Below are 11774 nucleotides of genomic sequence, written 5' to 3'. Positions count from 1 at the left end.
CGCGCAGGACGTTGTCTTCGTCGCCAAATTGTTACATGCAACCCAGGCACTACACAAGACCAAGACAAACTTGTCAGATAGGGAAAAACTCAAGACTTGTTTATCACTCGTTCAGAACAAGACAAGACAACAAAACAACAGGCATGCGCATATGCATGCAGGCAACGTAAGTAATAAGATAACAACTTATGACGCGTTTGTACAACGCTTGCTCAGATATCACACTGGGCACAGCAGGGCTTTGAAACCCAGACTATCTTCATGGCAACGAATATTTGCCGGAAGCCTGTTCCAATACACGCTGCCCACGAATTGCATGGACGCTCGAGATGCTGGTCCACGAACGAATGGAATTTGGAGAAGACGTGAGACCTGGCCACGTGTAACACGGCGTGTGCTTTGCTCAAGACCAGGTTCAGCGATCAACAGAAAGAAAGGCGAAAATAGCATGCTTGCATTGGAGGCAAGACATCTATGGACAAAAACAATAATCTTGAGCTTAAAATGATGGATCAGTGGGGAAATATTTAATCTAGAAATAAAAGGTGCGGTCGGTGTTTGACGAGGGAGCTGAAACACAGCTCTGACTCCAGCCTTGCTGATCTTCCCCAAACGGTCGAGAAGCTGAGCTGTGAGGCTTGGGCTGTTTACCATACTGGTGTACCACGACCGTCGAGCTCTCAGCGTTAGTGAACGCCCGTGTCTCCACAATTGCCCTATGGTTTGTGCAGTTCTACGTGACACATAGTCGACATGTGGCCTCCATGACAATTGGTCGTCAACGATCACACCAAGGTATTGTGCGGTGGCCGTCACCTCCAGTTGCTCGTTGTTGCAGAAAACATCGGGTGTGGCAATGGCTGCGCCACGAGGCTGAACGAACATGACCTGAGTCTTGCTGGCATTCATTACGAGGCCGATGTCTTCAAGCCATCAGGAGATATCAGTTACTGCTCTCGTCAGAGTTCTGCCAACAAAATCTAAGTCAGGATGGGAGAAATCAAGGATTACATCGTCAGCAAATTCTTGGTGATTGACAGTTGCAGGAAGTGCTGTGTGCAGATTACGGGTGTACAACACAAAGAGAATGGGTCCAAGAACGCTCCCTTGCGGAACACCACGCGTACAGCCAACAGAGCAAGACAAGCTGTCCAGCTGCCTCACTTGCTGTGACCTGCCACTGAGGTAGTCACAGAACCAGTGTAGGGGTGCTCCTCCAATGCCTAGGGTGTACAGTTAACCAGCCTCTCATGTTGTACACGATCAAACGCCTTCGACATATCAATCATAACCAAACCGGTGTACGTGCGCTCGGATTTCGCTAATAGCCAGCGATTCACTGCTAGTACCAATGCATCTTCTGTTGAATGGCGGGGTCGATATGCAAATTGAGTCATCGGGTATAAATCATTGCTGTACAGATATTCTGTCAGCTGTCTCTTCACAAACTGCTCTAGGATACGCGAAACGATAGGGAGTAAGGATACAGGTCTGTAGTTGCGGGCTGATGAGCGGTCTCCGGCTTTATGCAGGGGACTGATGTGGGAGTGCTTGAACGTGGTGGGCACAACACCACTCTGTAGTGAACTATTAATGATACAGGAAAGTGGAGGAGCAAGCACATTTGCACATTGCCGCAGGACAATTCCAGGTACAGAGTCACTGCCGGCAGCTTTGAATGGATCCACAGCTTTAAGACACTTTTCAACATCTGCAACACTTACAGGTTTGAAGACGTGAAGACTGTTGGCTGGCATTGGCCCAAGTGGCGGGTGCAGATTCTGTGGTCTGCTTGGGTCATTGACAATTTCACCGAAGACCTGGCCGAGATCCTCAACAGAAACCTGAGGTATTTGACGTTCCTTCCGTCGCCCTGTGACTGTGTTCATTGCTGACCAAAGTTTCCGCTGATCAGGTGTGTTGCACTGGTTTACGAAGTACAGGTTACGAAGCTTTCGGTCAAGCTTCCTGGCAAAAGCTCTGGCGAGCCGATGTTGCTCATGAAGCACCTCATTGGCTTGATCCTTCATGAGTCGATGGTGTAGCCTGTTGCGGTGCCGTACTGCAGATACCAACTCCTCAGTTAACCAAGGACAGATACGGCGACCACGCTTGCGCCTCGCCACCAAGGGGGCGTGCTCATCTAGTTTTTCCATAATAGCAGACGTGAATGCACCTGTCATGTTATTTATCGTGCCGTTCCGAGGGAACTGATGAAAGTGGACACACAGATCAGTCTGAAACTTCTCCCAGTAGATGGTGTGGATACGGCGACTCTGTCCGGGTTGTGATGTTCGGTTTACCCCTGTCTGGTTTACAGGCAAGTGTGCAAGGATGGCGAAATGGTCGCTAATACAGTCAACTTCGCCAATAACGACTGCGGATATAACGACAATTCGCGAATAACGACATAATTTTCATGCCCGGAGCAAAGTACCATCCAACTGTGACACATATAATGAGACTTCGGATATAACGACACTTCGCGAATAAGGACACTTTTCTGATGCCCCGTCGAGTGTCGTTATAAGCGAAGTTGACTGTATCTCCGTAAATAGTTTCACAGGCACCAGAAACGGGTGTATTTGACGGAAACAGATCTATGGTTGAAGCCGTGTGGCTCGTGACACGATTTGGTGAGGTGACATAATTCCGAAGATTACTACAGTCAACTTCGCTTATAACGACATTCGGTGGGGCATCAAAAAAGTGTCCTTATTCGCGAAGTGTCGTTATAGCCGAAGTCTCAATACATGTACATAATTATAATAGACTTTGCTCGGGGCATGAAAATTCGGTCGTTATTCGCGAATTGTCGTTATATCCGCAGTCGTTATTAGCGAAGTTGACTGTACTGGATAGTACTCGGTGCAGATGTTGTGCGTTCGGAGAGTTCTCACAGCTGTAATCAATGTTGAAGTCTCCAATGATGACTGAGGGCCTTCCATAGCAGTTTCTATGTTCTCTTGAAGAGAGTCCCAGTACGGCGCTGGCTTGTCTGGAGGACGGTATCCACACCCGACAAGGAGAGTATCACCAGGACATCTGACTTCCAGCCATACAATCTCTAGCTCAGCAGCTTCCAAATCCATTAGTCTTCGGACAACCACAGACTCATGGCAGTAAATGCCGACGCCACCACCTTGCTGGATGGGGCGGTCCTTCCTGAAAAGTTTGTAATGAGGAATCGCCAATTCTCCATCACCAGCATCGGGTTTCAGCCAGGTTTCTGACATACCAAAGATGTGCACTACTCTGGCCGACAGGAACTCCTTCACCTCATCCACTTTCCGTCTGATGCTGCAAGCATTCAGAAATGAGATTGTCAGCATTGACCTTTAGATTTGCTGCGGGTAAGCACTCCATCGTTGAGATCGCTGGTCGCTGACTGATCTTTTGGTCCGTCAGGCTTCTGCATATCCACTGAGTTCCCAGATCCAGGGTACTTGTCGAAGTTCCATTTTCGACTGTAGTACGGAGATGGCCAAAATTCCTTTGTATTTACAAGTTCAATACTCGTCCTGTTGAGAATGAGTCGGGCTGAGTGACCTTTCTCCTTGGGAAATAGCGTGAAATCATGGATTTGCACCTTCACGCCAACATCTTGCGCCCTTTGTTGTACGTATTGACAAAGGGTATCTGCATCGCAATCCTTCCGGAGGTTGCCCACAAACAGAACAGCCTTCCTTCCTGTTGGCTTCTTGGTGCAGATCAGCTGCCATAAATTGCTGCCTTCCGCATCCTCTTCAAAAGTAGGGAGCATTCTGGAAAGTCCTTGCTTGCCAGGTTTTGCATCAGTTGGAGCATCTGGGTCCATTTGATGCACCCTGTACGCTTCAGTCACGCTGGTATCGTGTTGTTCGGTACGTACAACTGAGGAGCATGGTTCAACCGAATCTCGTACTACAGTCAACTTCGCTTATAACGACATTCGGTGGGGCATCAAAAAAGTGTCCTTATTCGCGAAGTGTTGTTATAGCCGAAGTCTCAATACATGTACATAATTATAATAGACTTTGCTCGGGGCATGAAAATTCGGTCGTTATTCGCGAATTGTCGTTAGGCCACACGTTTTTATTTCTATGTTTCTCGTCACCCGCGCGCATACGATTCAGGAGTCTGGAAGAAAAAAAGAAAAAAAAGTGCTGCACGGACTGTGCATGTGGGGACCAGCACACTCATGCACATGCACATTATGGCCTGGCCTGCGCGACACATGATGCAAGGACGGCATTTTTTATTGCTGCACATGCACATATTTTGACAGAACTCCTACCACAGACTAGTTCCTAACTATGGATGCTATTTTGCAGGTGCATTGGTGGATTTTAGTGTGAACCAGGGAGTAGTGAAATTTTACTACTCCCTGGTGTGAACGAAGGTCTAATAAACTTTTTATATTTTTCGGTCATTTTTTATTTTTTCCACCTCTCGCATACGTTTTTAGATTTTCAGGTGACGAGAAACATAGAAATATAAACGTGTGGCCTTATATCCGCAGTCGTTATTAGCGAAGTTGACTGTAGTTCCTTTTGAGGACAGCCAGCTACGGGTACGGGTACGCCAGGGCTGGAAGCTGCAACTCGCTTCTGTTTCTTCTGGGATGATTTTTGCACCGGGGGAGATCCTTGGCGTCTTTGGCCGCCATTGTCGTCTTGAGCAGACTGCAAAGCCGTCATCTCGTTTGTGAGCACTTCTACCTTCCGCGTTAGGTGGTCGATACGATTTAGAAGTCGTTTCTCCCTATCCTCAGCTGCACTGCGGTCTAGCTCCAGTATCTCAACGATCTTCAGAAAGTAAAATTTCTCCATACTAGTACTCTGGTTTGAACTTGCCGATTCGAAGGTGGGGGACACCAGATCTGCCGGACACTCGACATCTACTGGCACGCCTGTCGCCATAGCCCAGGACAGTGTTGTACCTGGCATGGGATGGTCTCTACACAGCTAAAAAAGCCCAAAAACATAGGAGCGTGGGAAACTGCTTCCGACCGAAGTAGTATATCATGGCGCAACTATTTTCTCTTGCGTCGTTGTAACCAGTCTATCATCACATACTATTTTATAGATTACGAACTACGTTGAGCATATTCCTGAAGCTACGCAAAATACGTTACTTTAGTAGTGTCTGGTGCTAGCCAGGCTCCACAGCACTTGAATGTGTATGTGTGTTCCATAGGGCCGGCACGAATCATGTGATGTGCCTGGCACTGTCACGTATATGTCTCGTATCGTACCGTAAGAGACAGCTGGCCACATATTGAAATAGGGCTCTCAACAGCAGGATCGTAACGTAAAGTCCAATTCATACTTCATTTCCCGTACGCGGAATCGTTGAGCTCAGATCAACTTTTGCTAGAATGTGTTTGTATGCGAAGTGTAAGGAGGGAGTGCATGCAGGGCGATAGTGCGGATTCGAATGCCATGTTATGTGTGGAAAAAAGAAAAGAAACAAAATTAGGACCATAACGTGAAATGACCACTTGGTAGAATGTGCATGTCTGGGCCTGCCTGGGATTAAAAGTCTTTTTTGTTTTTCAAGTGCCCACAGGCTCCAATCCAATCTAGCACCATAACGTGAAACGAGAGAGCTTGAAAGTTGAAAGCTCAGTGCCATCGCTATCCTGTTTTGGCCTAGATTAACGTTATCATGCGCGTTATTCAAACTGATAGAAACGTCTTTGCAATACGATTATGGGGTACATCTTTTTGGATTGCAAAGATGTATCTATCAGTTTGAACAACATACATGGTAATCTAGGCAAAAACAGGATAGCGACGGCACTGAGCTTTCAAGCTCTCTTGCTCAAAGAGAAGTCATAGCAACCACAACCCCAAAACGTCAATTGCTTGTGAAATCGTCCGTATGGGTATGTCGTTGTACATGCAGGCGGATGTGTGGGAGAGTTACCATTTATGTTTGTGCGCATGAATATGTGTGTGCGCATGCACGTGTGTGTACCCGTGGGCCTGGAGTAAACGGCATTTAAGTACATGAGACAATGATTCTGATACTTGTTTCAAAGGCAGGACATTTGGTACTTTGAGTGCACACCAGACTACTAGTACCAGTGTATGTATCACTTACTTCAGAACAACATTGGTAGGACCAGCTGGCTTCTTTGTGATGTTGCTGTGACGGTATGACTTGATTCTCCACTTCATATCTCTCCGTCATCACCAGGATTCTCGCCGAAAGCATAGTTCTTTTGCTTCCATGGACGATTCTAAAACAGCAGACATCGGGAGCAATCAGCTACTAAGCATACTAGAGAGGTTATTTAAAAGCTGTGTACATTGTTTTGATGTGACATGCTATTTCACATTTTAACTAGGTCATCGTTTCGTGTAAAATGCCAAAATTCAATGTGAGAGTTCGCTCTCTCACATGTTTCCAACGTGCAAGCCAAATAACGCGAGCGGAACTTTCCGTCACGTCAAAAATAACGTGCAGCTTAACCTCTCTATTAAAACTACATGCATGGTAACATTTAGTACACACTACTTGTATGCAGACAGGTGTGAAACAGGCTCAGAATACAGTGCTGATTGGCTGGCATAGCAGGAATGTTATTTGGTAGAGCAGTTTGCATGCATGCAGCGGCGATAAGCAAGACCGAGACGTAACTTACATAGTTTGGGGATACTTTTGAAAAGTGTGTACAGTATATACGAGTATGTACTCGCATGCATATGTGTGTATGCAGGGGGGTGGGGGGGGGGGGGAGGGGGGACTCTTGACTGTACAGCAGTGGCCACTGGAAAAGACACTTTGGGACAATGGTATGTAGACAATCTCGGCACCACTATACTGTGCTGTACGCGTTCATGACCTGGGTCGTTGAGCCAAAGTAAGTTAGTTCTCTTTTCAGATTTTGTTGTCGGCTAGGGCCACTACACAGGAGTGCCCAGATGCACTGGATGTATTACGTGTCACATTCGTGTTGTCATGAGAACAGTCAAGAACAAACCAGGGTGCATGTGTGTGGGCCGTATTTGTTGATATTGCATGCCCCTCTCAGGGCTTGCGTTCAGAGTGATTACTTGGTGCAGAAAGTACTAATGGCATCGACATTTCCAGATCAGAGCAAAGCCGTGAACTGGACGGTTAAGAGTATGTCACCTCATCCATGTCATGACCCCTTTTGGAGCTTCTCCTTTCCTAAATAAGTTTGAATCGGATGTTATAGCAGTGAGTCAGCATATTTTCTTATGTGCACTGAGTATAGCGGAATCACTAATTTTAATTATGGGCATGAAGTATGCATGGCGTGGCAAAAAGAGGTAAAGAGCATTACATTACCAGTGCATTGCTGCCCCAGCACAGCTTAGCTGCTCCCACATACAGACCATCTGAACTGATGATGATGTGATCACATACTAGCCTCCCTGTGTTGCTGAACTCAGTGAAGTTTGAAGTGAAATACGGTAGTGTGCCGATTATCCGCACCCCTTGGGGCACAGGCTGTCTCCAGGAAGTTCGGATGAGAAGAATATTCGGATATGGGAGCAGTCAAACATCTATCTAAACATGCATATTCTCACATGTTTTCATCATTTTTCATTCTCTTCGGCAGCACAACAGGAACTAGGCGCACTTCAAAACAGTGACACTATTGTTATACATTTTAACTCCAACCTGTCTCAATACATCGTGTGCATCGCTTGAATGGTTCCCCAAGTGGGGAAAATCAGCAAAAACCTCGAAAAACCTGCTAATGAGTATTTGTCCAGCCCGACCAGGCAATCCGAAAAATCGACCATCCAGATACAGTGAAACCTGTCTAAGGCGACCCCTCAAGGGACGAGAAAAAGTGGTCGGTGTGGCCAGGTGGTCTTCTTATCCAGGTTCAGTTGGTTACGTGACCATATCCACATGTGACACATCATTTTGATCAGTGTATCACAGTGCACACACCTATGCTACTCTAGCACGACTCATGTGCCTGGGGTCCTCAGACCTGTCAAGTGTCGTGCATTCACCATGTACATCTACACTTCCTGCACTGATGTGTAGATCTACCCTGCATGGTGCACCATGCAATACGTACATTTACATATACTAGCACTGTGCAACGCGATCGCGGGTGGGTGGTCATCGGTCGCGTTGAGCGGGTGGTCATCGGTCGCGTTGAGCGAGTGGTCGCCTTATCCGAGCTGTTTTGAATGTGAATGCGTCCGTGACAAGGAAAGTGGTCGCCATGGTCGAGTGGTCACCATATCCGAGTGGTCGCCATTACAGGTTTTACTGTAGTTGACATTCGGATAACCGGCGTTCTACTGCACTTGAACGTGTTCAGTTGTGGGCAATACCTGTTTTGATACATGCCCTCACGGCTGTGCCATTCTGCCATGCACTAGTATCAGCTGGTATTTTCCCTGTACATCATGGTACATATAACAACTTGCACAAGGCAAGCTGTATGGCCACAGCACCGTTATTCACAGATATATTCAGTGGTCTGTGGAACATATCCTGTCAAGACGGCAATGCAAAGCAGCATACATTCTACATTTCTGTAGAGCCGCATGATATTCTGAGTAGGGGTGAAACGGTTCGGGTAAGGAACCGGTTTTGGAACCGCCAGCTGAAAAGATTCGGGTACCCGTTCCGTCAAATTTCGAACCGAAACCCGAAAAATCTCGTTCTTGTACAAATACATGTACACGTCAAGTCTACTCAAGATTTTAAATGTCTTACCTTACGATCCCCACTCTTCCAAAGAGTTCTCTGGTCATCATGGTCATTATCTTCTTCGCACTTGGACTCTCCGATGTCTCATTCTTGCTCCTAAAAATGTTTTTTCTAAAAAATAATTGTCGCGAGCGCATTTTGTCGGTCTGGAGAAAAGAGTGCATGGAACCGATACCCGAACCGTGGGAAACAATGTTGGCATCCCGGGGTACCCGAACATGAAAAACATGGAACCGTTTCACCCCTACTGAATTCTGAGGTGTATTTTATGTATACGGGTGCATCTACTGTACTAGCTTAGTGTATTTTATGTATACGGGTGCATCTACTGTACTAGCTTCTAGTAATACTACCACGTGCATGTCACTTACGTGTTCGCATGGTCAGTCTGGCTGTCACTTGTCAGAGATCCTGGCTGTTCAGTTGGACAAGAACCGAAACTGTGAACGCGCGAATCGTAGTCCTCCTCTGCACTGCAGTAGCACGCACACCGAAAACATTCCCCTGCACTCTGCAGCTTGTGCAACAAGTCTGAAACCTGTCCAAGTCAGCACAACTGCCTCCAGTCAAGGCTAGGCACAAGCCATGCAAACTGGACTACAAAAATTGTGTCACTGAGACCGTAAACCCGCTATGCTACGCGCTACAGAACTGAACTGCAGTACAAACCCTGTGGCCATGGTAGCCTCGACAGTTCACAAAGGCTACATAATTATGGGAATTTCAAATTTGGACTTTACGGAGAATTTCAAAGTTTTTACTGAGGCCTCTAATTTCCTAAAAACTACATATGGGTGGCTAGCTATTTACTGTATGCATGCTCTTGTCAAGGACTCATGCGCATGTCACAACTACAATGACTTCTGCGAGCCGAAACCAAGACTGGCAAGAGTTTAGTCAGTCCAACTGCACTGAGGAACGCCTTTGCTTGGGGCGGACGCGACACACAGCATTTCAGGTTCCTTAGTTTCGTTACTAATCTCAGTGTAGTTATGAATCTTGTTAGCTAGCTCTGCTCTGTGCGACGTAAACCAACCTCCTGCGTAGAACCCAGACCGTCTACTGCTTCTAATGAAGCCACACAGCCTGATAAGGGCACATCCACACAGTTGTCCTGAGTTGAGCTGAGCACCGTAGGCTGAATGAAAATATTCTGCTAGGTTTGCCACATTTTAGCGTCCTCTGTGCGAATTTCCAGAGTGGAAGTTCTACCCTTCCCTTGCCCAGCGCCAACTGACGAATGCTCCTGTGAAGTCACGGCACGAGTGTGAACGGATCGCGCGATCGTGTCCGAAGTCTGCATGCGGTGACGACGACTGCCGGTAGATCTACAAGTGCCTTTTGTTACATTTATAGCCATTGTAGGTAAGTGAGGTGGAAACTTCGTAGCAGACGCTAAAAATTACAATCATGGCATTCGGTTTGCTAGGGTGTAGCGTATGATGTAGATCGACGATGTGCATGCCCAGACTCAATCCAAATGCCAATCAGTATCTCGCTGCTAATGCTTGCCTGCAGGATCAGAAAGTCTGGAGACTGCACGGGAGGAGAGCAGCTGGGAGTTGTAAAATACCGGAATTTTATTACTCCCTGGTGGAGAGGGTGTTACGACTCAGCAGTGCGAATGCGGTGGCAATCAAACCTGCCTTCACCACCTAACTGAAGACATTGCAGACAACCATCCTTGAGCCGAGTGTGCACTGCAACACAGTAAGAAGTATTCCTGCCACATTGCCTCCTGATCAAAATGTCGTGTCTTTATCTACTAGTGCAAGCCACACGCGGATTAGGGCTCAGGAGTCAGGTGTTATAGTACTGCACACTGCGGCATGCAGCACCACTGTGAATGACAGGTGCAAGGCTACCTAGCAGGTACCTGGCACTGTCGAGTGTCGTATTCAGCAGTTCAGATTAGACTGTCCATCCACCAGACTTGTATACATATAGTCATGTGTATTGAAACCCTGATACACTGTACCATGAGTATTGCGCCATTCATCTCAGCACACAGGTTGAAGCACAAACAGTCAGCACTGCCAACCTTCAGTGCCACAATTGTTAGCACTGCACACTTTGCTCACCATGACCAGTAGTGCCAAAGATTTTCAGTACTAACTGTTTTTTAAATGCACCGCATTTTCAGTGTAAACTATATCATGGCCTCTTACATAAAACTATACTATTCAGTCACTGCACATGATCACCATTGCATTTGGGCAGCTTGAAGGCAGCATGTGGTGATAGGTGTTCTACTGGTCAGGGAGTGGCAACTGCTAGCATAGAATCAATGTCAAGAGCTTGGTAGTAGTAAGGATGGCATGCCATAACCAACCCAGAGGCCAGACGAGCATACTCAGGCTGCAAAGGAGAGAAGGAGAATATAGCGGATGCTGGTCGCGGAAGCGAATGGAACATTGCGGACCACAGCAGTACGCATTTTGAAGTGTACGCGAGTGCACCATTTTCTTACTACTTTCGATGAAGATGAATGCTGCAAGTTCAAGCCAGTTGGTTAGCGGTTGCAAAGGGTTTTAACGAATATTTTGTTTTGTACTTCAATACGAAACCGTTTTTGTATGTCCAGCACCCCACTTTGGCCTTTTTATTTCTTCTTGCGTGCAAGTTGAAAACAGATAGATTTACACTAGAATCAATAAAGAAGATATCTCACCTGAGGCTATCCCTTCACAAGACTGGCAAAGCAGTACGCCTTCTACAGCAAGTGTGTTTCACCATAGTACATTGTACATTGTAACAGTACACTTCTGTATGTGCCCTTATGGAGGACAGATAGGGCCGATGAAATCTGCACATGATAACCATGTGACCAACCAACCAACTAAGTGTACCGGCACGGCTTAGCAAGTTCCTACTAAATAATTTTCAATACATTATAGGCAATAGATTCTGGAGGATGGGGGCTTTCCTTCGGATGCAGAATAGTCTTGGTCTCACCAAGTATAACTGTGGTACAGCTGTCCTGCCCAAGTTTAAATCACCAGACAAGAATGTGCTTTCAGTTTGCACCCAAGTGTAGACCGGCTGTATCACATCAACTCTACCCCCCCCCCCCCACATTC

Source organism: Sycon ciliatum, chromosome 5 (genome assembly GCF_964019385.1).
Source record: "Sycon ciliatum chromosome 5, ocSycCili1.1, whole genome shotgun sequence".
In the NCBI taxonomy this organism is placed as follows: domain Eukaryota; kingdom Metazoa; phylum Porifera; class Calcarea; order Leucosolenida; family Sycettidae; genus Sycon; species Sycon ciliatum.
This window is presented reverse-complemented; position numbering follows the sequence as displayed.